The following is a 16,534-nucleotide window of genomic DNA, read 5'->3' on the forward strand; positions in this document are numbered from 1 at the left end:
CCATTCATTATCCGATTTCGCTGAAATTTGGGACAGTGAGCTGTGTTAGGCCCTACGACATCCTTCGTCAATTTGGCCCAGATCGGTCCAGATTTGGATATAGCTGCCATATAGACCGATCTCTCGGTTTTAGGTTTTGGGGTCATAAAAAGCGCATTTATTGTCCGATGTTGCCGAAATTTGGGACAAAGAGTTAAGTTAAGCCCCTCCACATATTTCTGCAATTTGGTCTAGATCGATCAAGATTTGCATATAGCTGCCATATAGACCGATCTCTCGATTTGAAGTCTTAGTGCATAAAAGGCGCATTTTTAATCCGATTGCACTGAAATTTGACACACTGACTTATATTATGCTTTTCGACATCCGTGTCGTAAATAGTTCAGATCGGTTTATTTTTAGATATAACTACTTAAAAGACCTTATTAGTATTTGATCCAAATCGGAACATATTGCGATATAACTGCTATGGGACATAAGGTATGGAATTTTCACTGGATTTTGATGGAAGGTGGTTTACATATATACCCGAGGTGGTGGGTATCCAAAGTTCGGCCCGGCCGAACTTAACGCCTTTTTACTTGTTTACCCGGTATCTCTTTTTAAGCAAACAAAGGATAAAAGAAAAGAATTGCTATGCTATTGGAGCTATATAAAGTTATAGTCCGATTCGAACTATAAATGAATTGAATGTTGGAAGCCATAAAAGAAGTCATTGTGCAAAATTAAAGTCAAATCAAATAAGAATGGCGGCCATTAGGGGCTCAAGAAGTAAACAAGGGAGATCAGTTTATAGGGTTCCTGTATTAGGCTATTCACCGATTCAGACCATATTTGACACTAAGGTCAAGGAGAAGCCCTTATACAAAATTTCAGCCAAATCGGATAAGAATTGGACCCTCTAGAGTCCTAAAAAGTCAAGATCCCAGATCGGTTTATATGGCTGCTATATCAGGTTATAGACCGATTTGAACCATACTTAGTACAGTTATTGAAAGTCATAACAAAACACTTCATGCCAAATTTCAGCTAAATCGGATGAGAATAGCGCCCTCTAGTGGCTGAAGAAGTCAAGATCCCAGATCGGTTTATATGGCAGCTATATCAGGTTATCAACCGATTTTAACCATACTTAGCATAGTTGTTGGCAGCCATAACAAAACACTGTGCAAAATTTCAGCCAAATCGGATGAGAATTGCTCTCTCTAGTGTCTCAACTAGTCAAGATTTTGAGATCGGTTTATATGGCAGCTATATCAAAACAAGAACCGATTATGGCCCAACCGACCTACGCTGATAAGAAGTATTTGTGCAAAATTTCAAGCTCCTTACTTTACTTCTTCAAAAGTTAGGACCGACGGACAGACGAACATGGCCAGATCAACTGAGAACTGCGAGACGACCAAGAATATATATACTTTAGGGATCTTGGACGAATACTTTGAGGTGTTACAAATGGAATGACAAAATTAGTATACCCCCATCCTATGGTGGAGAGTATATAAATTTGCCATAATTTTTATTAAAATGGCTTGGATGAATTTTAGTGGGGTTGAATAGCATGGTTTGCAAACGTGTCTTCCAGGTATGCAACACTATTTGCTTAAACCACAAAAGTATGCAATATTGTAATGAAAACCTCGGAATAAATTCCACAAATAGTGTACCCATTATTTTTCCATATGTTTCAATTATGGTGAGACAATTCATAAGACGGAGCAAAAAAGTTTGTCCAAAATTTTAAGTTTAAATACAGCAAGTTGCCTAAGTGGCGCATGTGTTCGTATGAACTACTGGTTTTCATTCTTGGTTAGCACTTAAAACCAGTAAGGAAAGGCAAAAGTCGGGAGGAGCCGACTATACAATTCCCTACACCACCCAGTCTAGGTACTACTTTTAATAAATATAAGCTAGTTGTACGGAACCCATCAACCCCACAATCAGCGTTAAATCAGCTAAATCTGCAAATATACAGGGTATTCAACGAACATAAGCGAAATTTATGGCTGGAACACGTGGAGAAATATAATTAAAGTGCCGGTTTAGGAATGCTGTTGCATGCTGGTAAGTCACAATCGAACCCTAGTAGACAGGAAGACAGGGCTTCGGTGACTTTTGGCCAAGTAACTGCGACTGATTCGAAGAGATGCACGTGGCGCCAAATCATTCAAAGCGTTGGCCCACGACGGAATTTTTATACGGATGATGAAGAATCTGGATTTGCCTGGAGTTGAGCACCTTACTACTGTCCTCAACCTGTTTTTGAACACTCTTATAGTTTCCGATCTCTGGCAAATGGGCTGAGGGATCCCACTACTGAAGCCAGGAAAGGACTCGAGTTTAGGGGAGTCGTACAGATCGATCTCCCTTCTCTCACCAGCAGCAAAGACGTTTGAGGCATTACTCCTCCCGAGCCTTGTAGGAGAATTTCCATTCGCCGAGCACCAACATGGATTTCGAAGACTGCATAGCACAACAACTGCTTTGCATCCCATCACTTCACACATTTGCTGTGGCTTCAATCATCTCAGGCCATGTGTTAGCACGGTCCTCGTGGCACTCGACCTATCGCTGGCATACGACATGCCAAACTATTTGAGGACATCGCCTATACGTCCCTCCAGTCAGGCCTGAAACGCTGGGTCGCGAATTATTTGTGTGGTCGCCAGTCATTTGTGGAATTAAGGGATAAGAAGTCGAAGCACCGTAGAGTGAAACAGGGAGTTCCCCAAGGTGGGGTGATATCGTCGGCACTGTTTAACCTCTACTTACAGAGATTGTATCATATACGGACGATTGTACGATCAGGGCATCAGGCCCCCTACCCATTAATGACATCTGCGATAGGTTGAACGCTCCACGAGCTTGCCTCATATTTCGCTGCAAGAAATCTGAAGATATCTGCCACCAAATCTTCAGTCACACTGTTCACTACAAATACGCGTGAGGTGAATACCGAGCTGACTGTGATGATCGATGGAGAAATGATTGCGACCATCAAGTGTTCCAAAATACTTGGCGTCACATTTGACAGCTCTTACACATTCTGCCCACATGCCAGAGCAATTTGCGATAAAGTCAAAAGTAGCAACAAGTTGCTCAAGTCACTTGCTGGCAGCACTTGGGGTGCAGACAAAAAAACCTTGTTGATCACGTACAAAGCAATTGGCCGGTCTGTGGTAAGTTATGCCGCACCAGTGTGGTCTAGTCAGCTTTGTGACACGCAGTGGAATAATATTCAGATCTGTCAGAATGCCGCCCGCTGAACTGCGACGGGCTGTCTCCTCAGTTCTCATGTGGATCACCTCCAACAGGAGACAAAGATTCTACCAGTGCGAAGACACACTGCTATCCACTGTTATCTTGTGGATAGATATCCACCAACCAGAAGCCTTAAGGTAGATCTACATGATCTAGAGCGTGAGGTTCAGCGCTACAAGGGAGAATCTCTGGATCAAGCGGCATATTAAGCAGGTCTAAGCAACATTCATGCAGACACGGTAGCAGATGCGGTAATTGGCTACCGGGTGAATGTAGTCCTTGGAGAACGACCGCCTTCCATTGCACCTGAAGAAATTGACCTCCCCCTGCAAATCAGAGTGGTTCTGGCTCAATTACTTCCGGCATATGCAGCCGCCTCAATTCCTACAGAGCAAGGATTGATGATGACGTACAAGATGTATGTCCCAATTGTAACCAGGGACCACACGATATACGTCATCTGTTTAACTGCCCAGTGAGACCCACTCGACTCAGACCCAGATCCCTGTGGACGCTCCCCATCTTAGTCGCAGAGTTCCTGGATCTTAACACTCAACAGAATCAAGCAGACGAAAGATAGAACATAACGAACTGCTACAACAACATTGAAAGAATTACCAATTTCTCAGTGTAGACCCCCATGCCCACTCTGTCCTCTAGCGACCAGAAGTGTCGTCTCAGGTATGCGATAGGAAATCTCCTCCATTTCTTTCAGTTTTCCTATCGTTGCACAGTAGGAGAAAATCGAAAATCTTGATATAGCCACCCATATAGGCCGATTTGTCCATTAGAGAAAAATTTACTATCCGATTTCGCTGAAATTTGCCACAATGTGTTCCGGGGCATACGTACCAAGTATGGTCAAGATCGGGTTTCATTTGGATATGACTGCCATACACACGGATTTCTCGATTTAAGGTCTTGAGGCCATAAAAGGCCCATTTATTTTCCAATGGCGCTGAAATTTGGCACAGTGACCTATGCTTTGGTTTTCGGAAACCTTGCCTCATATAATTAATATCGGTCTATATTTGGATATATTGTAGTTGCCATATATACCGAACCCTCAATTTATGTCTTTGGGCCCATAAAACCAGCGTTTATTACCCGATTTCGCTGAAATTTCACACAGCGATCTATGTTTAATTCTTCGACATCCAGGGTCATACTGCCCTCGATCGATTTATATTAGAATATGGCTGCCATATAGACCGAATTACCGATTTAAGTTCTTGAACCCATGAACAGAGCATTTATTCTCCGATTTCACCGAAATATAGGGCTTTTCGACATCCGCCCTCAATGGTGTTCTGATCTGCCTATATTTGAATGTAGCTTCCCAATGGAAAAACAGAATATTGTTCTATTCTGTTTTGTCATCTTGAACACTGAATTGTAAAGGCTGATTTTTTAAGAGCTATAGGAGAGTTAAAACAAGTAAAAGCGTGCTAAGTTCGGCCGGGCCGAATCTTATATACCCTCCACCATGGATCGCATTTGTCGAGCTCTTTTCGCGGCATCTCTTCTTAGGCAAAAAAAGGATTTAAGAAAAGATTTACTCTGCTATTGGAGCGATATCAAGATATGGTTCGGTTCGGACCACAATTAAATTATATGTTGGAGACCTGTGTAAAATGTCAGCCAATTCGAATAAGAATTGCGCCCTTTGAGGGCTCAAGAAGTTAAATAGAGAGATCGCTTTATATGGGAGCTTTATCAGGCTATAGACCGATTCAGACCATAATAAACACGTATGTTGATGGTCATGAGAGGATCTGTCGTACAAAATTTCATTCCAATCGGATAAGAATTGCGCACTCTAGAGGCTCAAGAAGTCAAGATCCAAGATCGGTTTATATGGCAGCTATATCAGGTTATGAACCGATTTGAACCATAGTTGGCACAGTTGTTGGATATCATAACAAAATTCTACGTGCCAAAATTCATTCAAATCGGATAGGAATTGCGCCCTCTAGAGGCTCAAGAAGTCAAGACCCAAGATCGGTTTATATGGCAGCTATATCAGGTTAAGGACCGATTTGAACCATACTTGGCACAGTTGTTGGATATCGCAACAAAACACGTCGTGCAAAATTTCATTCCAATCGGATAAGAATTGCGCACTCTAGAGGCTCAAGAAGTCAAGATCCAAGATCGGTTTATATGGCAGCTATATCAGGTTATGGACCGATTTGAACCATACTTGGCACAGTTGTTGGATATCATAACAAAACACGTCGTGCGAAATTTCATGCCAATCGGATAAGAATTGCGCACTCTAGAGGCTCAAGAAGTCAAGACCCAAGATCGGTTTATATGGCAGCTATATCAAAACATGGACCGATATGGCCCATTTACAATACCAACCGACCTACGCTAATAAGAAGTATTTGTGCAAAATTGTGGCTAGCTTTACTCCTTCGGAAGTTAGCGTGCTTTCGACAGACAGACGGACGGACGGACGGACGGACGGACGGACATGGCTAGATCGACATAAAATTTCACGACGATCAAGAATATATATACTTTATGGGGTCTCAGACGAATATTTCGAGTAGTTACAATCAGAATGACGAAATTAGTATACCCCCATCCTATGGTGGAGGGTATAAAAAGAACACAAACACACACACAAAATTCAGAAAAATGCATGAAATCTTTCTTTGAATCGATAGTACAGTCCATTTAATTTAATGTTTGAAGATTATTTCATGCAAATGTTGACTGTAACTGCGCCTCAAATGGTCTATCCGCTTGCCATACTCTTGCCAACATTTCGGCCGGTATCTCACGATAAATGCTTCAATGTTGTCTTCCAATGCATCAATTGAAGCAGGCTTGTCTGTATAGACATGAGATTTAACATAGCCAGACAAAAAATAGTCTTAAGGCGATAAATTGCACCTCTTATAAGTGAAGGTCTGTTGGGATAGTTAATGGGCCATGTCGGTCCAGGTTTTCATATAGCTGCCATATAAACCGATCTTGGATCTTGAATTCTTCAGCCTCTAGAAGGCGCAATTCCTATCCGATTTGGTTGAAATTTAGCATGAGGTGTATTGTTACGATTTCCAACAACTGTGCCAAATATGTTTAAAATCAGCCGCCATATAAACCGATGATGGGTCTTGACTTCTTCAGCTTTTTCTTACCCGATTTGGCAGAAATTTTATACAACGGGTTCCCTCATGACTATCAATAAACATGTACAATATGGTCTGAATCGATCAATAGGTTGATACAGCTCCCATATAAACCGATCTCCCGATTTTGCTTCTTGAGCCCCTACAAGGCGCAATTCTTTCCCGAATGGACTGAAATATTACACAATGACTTCTACAAAGTTCAGCATTCAACTCATTTATTGTCCGAATCGGTCTATAACTTGATATATTGGGTTGCCCAAAAAGTAATTGCGGATTTTTTAAAAGAAAGTAAATGCATTTTTAATAAAACTTAGAATGAACTTTAATCAAATATACATTTTTTACACTTTTTTTCTAAAGCAAGCTAAAAGTAACAGCTGATAACTGACAGAAGAAAGCATGCAATTACAGAGTCACAAGCTGTGAAAAAATTTGTCAACGCCGACTATATGAAAAATCCGCAAATACTTTTTGGGCAACACAATAGCACCAATAGCATAACAGTTCTTATTCATTATTCTTTGTTTGCCTAATAAGAGATACCGCGCAAAGAACTAGACAAATGCGATCCATGGTGAAGTGTATATAAGATTCGGCCCGGTCGAACTTAGCGCGCTTTTACTTGTTCTGAACTAATTTTGATGGACCTCGGTGGATGTTTTCAGATGTATCAAACCGTATCAAATTTCGAGCAAATGTGTTCAAACTGTAACAAATACGGATGACATATGACAACATTATTGCCAATAAACCAAAATCGGACGAACATATATATGGGAGCTACATCTAAATCTGAACCGATTTTGACCAAACATCTTAGATATTGTGGTAGGCATCGAGGAAAGTGTTGTGCATAATTTTGGTAAAATTGGTCAATAATGCGCTTGCAGTGAGCATAGAAGTGAAAATCGGCCAAATAAATCTGAACCGATTTCTATGAAATTCACCAGTAATATTAAAAGACAGAAAGAAAATCCTTTTTGCCAAATTTTGAGGGAATCGGTTACCAAATGAGCAATTTATGGCAATATTTCCCAAAATCGGACAAAAATATAACGGACAAAATTTAAAGCGGTGGTGATCCCCTCTTAATGCTGACGACATTTGTCATGCATGGTCATGTAAAAAATTTTCCCCAAAGAGATGTCGCACTGCGGCACCGCATTCGGACTTGGCTATTAAAAAAGTCCCTTATCATTGAGTTTAAACTTAAAGCGAATAGCTTTCATTGATGTGTGAGAAGTTGGCCCCTTCTCGGTTCCTGGGTAAATTTTTACTCCGGTTTAGAGAGACACTTCGCCCTTAATGTAAATATACCCTTCGTGCTCTACTTTCAAATACATTTTATATGAGCCCCATAATGGCATGATCGGTAAGTACGTTCAGTTTGAGGGTGAGATGGACCGCAGGGATTTTTGTCCCGAAAATGAGTATCAATTTAAACATCATATTGACATTAACATTATATTGACTGTGCAATAAAAAAATTTGAATGAATCGAATTACCAATCTCCCAAATACCGTTGATTTGAGCTCCATATTGCCATAATCGGAAATGAAGTTCAGTTTAGGGGGTGCTTTAGGGAGTACCCCTCAAACACTTGGCTCCAAAATTGGATATCAAATTCGTTTTCTACTCTCAAAATTACTTTCATTTGAGTTCCATTGTGTCATAATGGGTCAATCAACCTATTTGACTTTTTTTGAAAAGAAACCCGCAACCAAGACTTGAACACAAATTTTAATGACATATTCGTAATCTACTCCCAAATACCTTTCATTTGAGTCCAATATTGACATGAACGTCCAATAAGTCTATTTGGAGGGGTTTTGGGTTTGGGGCGGGCCGATGGGTACTTAGACTCAAATGTTAATATCATATTCGTATTCTTCTCTCCAATACCTTTCATTTGATACCCATATTGGCCTTTTAATTTTGTGTGTTTTGGGGGTACTTGGGGATGGGGCGACCTCCCATTATTTGGACCTATTTTTTATGCCTTATTTGTAATCTACTGTGCAATGATTTTCATTTGAGGCCCATATTGACATGAACGTGTAATATATTTGTTTAGAAGAGTTTTTGGATTGGAAAGGCCCGCTGAGTACTTGGACTCAAATTTTAGTACGATATTCGCTTTCTAGTCTCCAAAATTTTTCATTTGATATCCATATTGTGCCTATCGGTCCACTTTTGGTTTTGGATGGCGTTGTTGGGGCAAGGGGGAGGTTCCGCCTTCATCTGATATCTATGGAGGCGGTTCCGTTTCTGAATCTACGGAACAAACAAAAAAAACTGAGTCCCATATAGTCATGATGGGTCATATGTCCATTTAAAACCTTTTTGGAGGGAAGGGGGACCCCCTATATTTCGATCGGATTTTGTATGCCAGATTCGTAATCTACTACCGAATACCTATCATTTGAGCCCCATATTGACAGGAACGTCCAATTTGGGAAAGTTTTGGGGTTGAGGCGGGCCGATAATACCATATTCGTATTCTACTCTCCAATACCTTTCATTTGATACCCATATTGGCCTTATCGGTCCACTTTTAATATTGGGTGTTGTTTTTGGGTAAAGGGTGAGGGTCCGCCCCCTTCCAAAATCAACAAACGATAAAGCCTATTTTTCGCTCCCGACCATATTCGCAATCTACTCCCGAATACCTTTCATTAGAGTCCCATATTGTCATGATCGTCCAAAAAAACTATTTTAGGGGGTTTTGGAGTTGGGACGGCCCCCAACTGGACCCTATTTTAATACCCTCCACCCTAGGATGAAGGAATACCAATTTCATCATTCTGTTTGTAACTACTCGATATATTCGTCTGAGACCCCATAAAGAATATATATATTCTTGATCGTCGTGACATTTTATGTCGATCTAGCCATGTCCGTCCGTCTGTCTGTCGAAAGCACGCTAACTTTCGAAGGAGTAAAGCTAGCCGCTTGAAATTCTGCACAAATACTTCTTATTAGTGTAGGTCGGTTGGTATTGTAAATGGGACATATCGGTCCATGTTTTGATATAGCTGCCATATAAACTGATATTGGGTCTTGCATTCTTGAGTCTCTAGAGGGTGCAATTCTTTTCCGATTGGAATGAAATTTTGCACGTGGTGTTTCGGTATCACGGTATCACTAACAACTGTTCCAAGTATGGTTTAAATCGGTCTATATTTTGATATAGCTGCCATATAAACTGATCTTGGGTCTTGCATTCTTGAGTCTCTAGAGGGTGCAATTCTGGTCCGATTGAAATTTTGCACAACGTGTTCTGTTATCATATTCAACAACTGTGCCAAGTATGGTTCAAATCGGTTCATAACCTGATATAGCTGTCATGTAAACAGATCTGGGGACTTGACTTCTTGTGCTTCTAGAGGGCGCAATTCCTATCCGATTTGGCTGAAAATTTGCATGACGTATTTTATTCTTACTTTCAACAACTGTGTCAAATAAGGTTCAAATCGGTTTATAACCTGATATAGCTGCCATATAAACCGATCTGAGATCTTGACTTCTTGAGTCTCTAGAGGTCGCAATTATTATCCGATTTGCCTGAAATTTTGTACGACGGATTCTCTCATGACCATTAACATACGTGTTTATTCTGAATCGGTATATAGCCTAGCCATACAGCTCCCATATAAATCGATCTCTCTATTTTACTTCTTGAGCCTCCAAAGGACGCAATTCTTTTTCGAATTGGCTGACATTTTACACAGGTCTCCAACATATAATTTAATTGTGGTCCAAACCGGACCATATCTTGGTATCGCTCTGGAAGCAGAGCAAATCTTTTCTTATATCCTGTTTTGTCTAAGAAGTGATGCCGGGAAAAGAACTCGACAAATGCGATCCATGGTGGAGGGTATATAAGATTCGGCTCGGCCGAACTTAGCACGCTTTTACTTGTTAATATGAAATTCGTTCTCTACTCTTGAATACCTTTCATTTGAGTCCCATTTTGTCCCGATCGGTTCACTTTTATTTTTGGGTAGTACTTTTGGATTAAGGGGGAGGGTCCGTCCCCTCCCGATATAACAAAATTATATAGCCTATGTTTCCTTCCAGACCAACCTACACAATCTGTGAAAATGTCAAGGTAATCGGTTCAGCCACCATTGTGGTGTAGGGTATAATACGGTATAATAACGAGCGTGAGCTGTTTAAACCATTGTTGCCAAAAAGCTTAAATATCACCCTTTATAAGACCATACGAGTTTGGTCCAAATCGGACCCTATTTTTATACCCTCCCCCATGGGAAAGAGGTAAAATTATTTTGTCATTCCGTTTGTAACACCTCAAGATAATGATCTGCAATCCCATAAAGCACATATAATTTTTCAAGACTACTGACGAGCATGACACTGAAGATGGAGTAATAAAGGGTGATTTTTTTGAGGTTAGGATTTTCATGCATTAGTATTTGACAGATCGCGTGGGATTTCAGACATGTTGTCAAAGAGAAAGATGCTCAGTATGCTTTGACATTTCATCATGAATAGACTTACTAACGAGCAACGCTTGCAAATCATTGAATTTTATTACCAAAATCAGTGTTCGGTTCGAAATGTGTTCAAATTTTGACAAATTTTGTTCAGCGATGAGGCTCATTTCTGGTTGAATGGCTACGTAAATAAGCAAAATTGCCGCATTTGGAGTGAAGAGCAACCAGAAGCCGTTCAAGAACTGCCCATGCATCCCGAAAAATGCACTGTTTGGTGTGGTTTGTACGCTGGTGGAATCATTGGACCGTATTTTTTCAAAGATGCTGTTGGACGCAACGTTACGGTGAATGAACACATTTCGAACCGAACACTGATTTTGGTAATAAAATTCAATGATTTGCAAGCGTTGCTCGTTAGTAAGTCTATTCATGATGAAATGTCAAAGCATACTGAGCATCTTTCTCTTTGACACCATGTCTGAAATCCCACGTGATCTGTCAAATACTAATGCATGAAAATCCTAACCTCAAAAAAATCACCCTTTACAAACAAGTTGCTTATGAGTAGAGAATCTTGAAAAACAAGCACCATTCAGTACTTGGGAGTACTTTTATCTCGAATTCATAGACTTCATAGTTATGAGAAATTATTCGCTGTCTAAAGAAGCGTAATTTTCGAAGTATGAACTGATCACATAAATCGTTTGCAAACTGTAAATTTTCCCATATAAAAAACTAGGTGTGTGTGTTTTCGCATGCTATTGCCACATCAACCTCGTTGCCTTCGTATACATTTCGTACTACGAAAGCAGACGACACGAAAAAAAAAGTACTTTATCTGAAGCAAAATGTACCCGAATACATGCATTGTACAATGTGTACTCATTAAAATCCGAATCAATCATTATTTTTGCTGAAGGTTATTTGGTGTTTTGTTTATCAGTTTTACTCAGTTCTCAATTGTCTCATACAATGTTGTATTTTTTAAAGGAAGAGTTCAGTTCTTGAAATACCTGATGATTGTTAGTGTGTCTTGAGAGCACAAATGAATGGTCTTGCGCAGGCCTTTGGTATATGTATTCTGTATATATATTTTTCCATCTGTCGAAATCACGAAAGCGGTCGAACGCGTAAAGCTAGGCGCATGAAATTTTGCATAAATATTCTTATTGATGTATGTAGGTTTTTCGGGGATTGCAAATGGGACATATCGGTTCATATTTGGATATATCCCCCATATAAACAAATACCCGGATTTGACTTCTTTAGCTCCTAGATCAATTTTCAATTTTCATCCGATGTAGCTGAAATTTGGAACAAAGACTTGTGTTATAACTTAGCACGCTTTTACTTGTTCTATAAATAGATATTGTACAAAGAACTTGACATCTTCGATCCATAAGATTCGACCCGGCCGAACTTTTATTTTTTTTTTTATTTAATTAATTTTTACTTGATTTAATTATTCATATGACATAAAGCTCTCTTTTGTTTCGCAAAGCATTTGCCAGCTGGTGCTGTTTTTTACATAATGTGCAATTCGATGTCAGTTGTGCTTACCATGATTCAAAAACTGAGCTCCTTTTGAAAATGCTATTACCTGTAAGAAAAAATATGAAAAGTATTAAAATAACATTAAAAATAATGAAGAAACGACATAAACAACAAAAAGGAAATAAGGACTGAATAAAACCCTACACCATTGAGTTTGCGCACTATTTTTAAAACATAGAACCTATGACGAAATCTACAATTAATAAATATCATATCAGCATTTCATTAAGGAACAGGTGATACGAAATCAACTCAGGCTTTAATGTTGCATACCTTTTGATATATCGTATAGAACCTTGTAAGATTTTCTTATGATAGGACCAAAATAGCGGCTATTATAGCCTTATCGGATGAAAGATATATATGGGAACTAGATCTAAATCTGGGCCGATTTTCATGAACTTTTGCTCGCATATTGATATGTCTTATTCAACACCTTAAGCTAAATTTTCTTAAGATAGGATCAAATAATGGCTACTACAGCCTTATAAGTCCATATCGTATGAAGTGGTGTCGCTATGCGGGGCGCCGTTCGGACTCGGCATAAAAAAGGAGGCCCCTTATTATTGAGTTTAAAACTTTAATCGGTCTACACTCATTGATATGAGAGATGTTTCCCCTGTTCCTTAATGTACATGGGAAATCTAGTAGTTAGTAGCCACCCTAAAGATCCATAGTTCCGGATTTCGGCCAACGTACTTTGTACGTTGAATAAAATCATGCCCTTCAACTAAACTTATTTTGGTATATATTTTGAGCAGAATTCATGATGGTGGTGGTGGGTTGGGTCAGAAAAGCATAACAAAACAAGTAGCCGGGCCGAACATTCTTTACCCACCACCTCGGGTGTATATGTAAACCACCTTTCATCTTAATCTGGCGAAAAGTGCATAATTAATGCATAATTTAGTGCATAATTCAAAATGGTCCGATTTGAACCAAATTCGGCATGGACATTGAGTGGTCCAATAAGAACAAATCATTGTTCAATTTTGTAGTACAAAATATTGGTCTTTTTGGTAACTATATCCAAATATAGACTGATCTGAACCATATACGACACGGATGTCGAAAAGCCTAACATAAGTCACTGTGTCAAATTTCGGCGAATTTGGACAATAAATGCTGTTTTTTATGGACCCAAGACCTTAAATCGAGAGTTCAGTCTATAAAGGACCTATATTGAAATCCGGACCATTCTGGGCCAAATTGAAGAATAATGTCGAAGGGCCTAACACAGCTCGCCATAACAAATTTTGGCAATATCGGACATGGTCTATATGGCAGCTATATCCAAATCTGGACTGGTCTAAGCCAAATTTAAGGAGAATGTTGAAAGACCTAATATAACTCACTGTCGCAAATTTCGGCAAAATTTGACAATAAATGCGTTTTTATGGGCCCAAGACCTTAGATGGAGAGATCGGTCTATATGGCAGTTATATTAAAATCTGGACAGTTCTCAGCCAAATTGAAGAATAATGTCGAAGGGCCTCACACCGCTTGCTGCACCAAATTTTGTCAAAATCGGACAATAAATGCGCCTTTTATGGGCCCAAAACTTTCCAAAGATCGGTTTATATAACAGCTTTATCTAAATCTTGACCGATCGGGGCAAAATTAAAGAAGTATGTCAAGTGCCCCAACACATTTAACTGTCTCAAAATTTGGCGACATTTGATAATAAATGTGTCTTTTATAGGTCCAAACCCTTAAATCGAGAGATCGATACGGCAGCTTTATTAAAATCTGGACTGATCCAGGCCAAATTTTTGAGGAAAGTCGAAGGGCCCAACACAGCTCGCTAAACCAAATTTTGGCAAAATCGGACAATAAATGGGCGTTTTAAGGGCCCAAGACCAAGGTCGGTCTATATGGCAGCTATATCCAAATCTGGACCGATCAAGGCCAAATCGAACCTGTAAGAAATGGCAAACGTGGGGCGGAGCCGACTATTTAATACCCTACACCACCTAGAATACGTACTGCTTTTCATATATAAGACTTATCTCCAAATCTAGTCAGACTTTAATTTTGCATACCTTTTGATATATTGACATATCGTATGAAAACAAGTAAAAACGCGTGCTAAGTTCGGCCGGGCCGAATCATATATACCCTCCACCATGGATCGCATTTGTCGAGTTCTTTTCCCGGCATCTCTTCTTAGGCAAAAAAAGGATATAAGAAAAGATTTGCTCTGCTATAAGAGCGATATCAAAATATGGTCTAGTTCGGACCACAATTATATAATAGGTTGGAGACCTGTGAAAGTTGTCCGACAATTCGAATAAGAATTGCGCTCTTTGTGAGCTCAAAAAGTAAAATAGAGAGATCGATTTTTATGGGAGCTGTATCAGATTATTTACTGATTCAGACCATAATAAACACGTATGTCGATGGTCATGAGAGGATCCGTCGTATACAATTTCAGGCAAATCGGATAATAATTGCGACCTCTAGAGGCTCAAGAAGTCAAGATCCCAGATCGGTTTATATGGCAGCTATATCAGGTTATTGACCGATTTGAACCATACTTGGCACAGTTGTTGGAAGTCATTGCAAAACACGTCGTGCAGAATTGCGCCCTCTAGAGGCTCAAGAAGTCAAGACCCAAGATCGGTTTATATGGCAGCTATATCAAAACATGGACTGATATGACTCATTTACAATACCAACCGTCCTACACTAATAAGAAGTATTTGTGCAATTCAATTTGTGTAATTTCAAGCGGCTAGCTTTAATCCTTCAAACGTTAGGGTGATTTCGACAGACAGACGGACGAACGGATGGATATGGTTAGATCGACATAAAATGTCACGACGATCAGGAATTTACAATATATATACTTCCGTAGTTGTGATCACGCTACAGTCCTTAAAAATTGAGATGAAATTTTGCACCGACTTGTACTTCTTCTATAGGCAGTTTAAGTTCTTGAATGGGCCAAATCAGACAATATTTGGATATAACTGCCATATAGACCGATATGCCGGTTTAGGGTCTTAAGCCCGTAAGAAGCTCATTTATTGTTCGATTTCGATGAAATTAGAAACAGTGAGGTGTTTAAGGCCTCCCGACATCCCATTCAATATGGTTCAGATGCGATCATATTCGATTGTAGCTGTCATATAGACCGATCTTCCGATTGAGTGACTTAAGCCCATAAAAGCCGCAATTATTGTCCGATTTCGTCGGAATTTTGCACAGTGAGTTGTATTAAGCTTCTCGTCATCCGACCATAAAAGTGGATTTGTTGAATGATTTCGCTGAAACTGTGACTTCTATAAGACTTCTCGGCACCTCATTCCAAAAATTCTAAGAGCAGACAAATTGAACGTCCATATCAATATTGGGCTCAATTGAAAGGTATTCGGGAGTAGATTACAAATCTGGCATACAAAACTAGATCTAAGTATAGGGGATCATTCCAGCCCAAAAAAACGACCCAAATGGGAATATGACCCATCATGACTATATGAGACTCAGTTTGTTTGTTTGTTCCGTAGAATCAGAAACTGCAGAACTGATTTTCCTAAAATTTTCTCAGATTGTGTAGGTTTTTGTGGAAGAAAATGTAGGTTATATAATTTTTAGATATCAGATGGTGACGGACTCTCCCCCGTATCCCAAAAATGCCACCCAAATCCACAAGTGGACTGATAAGCACAATATGGGTATCAAATGCAAGGTATTGGAGACTAGAAAACGAACATCGTATTAAATTTTGGGTCTATGTACCCTGCGGACCGCCCAATCCCAAAACTGCTCTAAATAGATATCCACGTTCCTCTCAATATGGGACTCAAATGAAAAGTATTCGGCAGTAGATTACAAATATGGCATACAAAATTAGGTCCAAGTAATGGGATCCCAAATACCCCCAACTGGGCATATCAGCCGACCATGGTCATATGGGATTCAAATGAAAGATTTTTGGGAGTAGAATACGAATATGACATTATAATTTGCCTTCAAGTCTAGGTGTCGCTTTTAATCCTAAATACAGGTCGAATAGATTAATAGCCCCATTAATAGCCCGAATTTGATATTCGAATTTGGACCCTAAAGCTCCTCCTCAATTGAACTTTTTTTCCGACTTAAGCAATATGGAG

This window comes from Stomoxys calcitrans, chromosome 1, assembly GCF_963082655.1.
Source record: "Stomoxys calcitrans chromosome 1, idStoCalc2.1, whole genome shotgun sequence".
NCBI lineage: Eukaryota > Metazoa > Arthropoda > Insecta > Diptera > Muscidae > Stomoxys > Stomoxys calcitrans.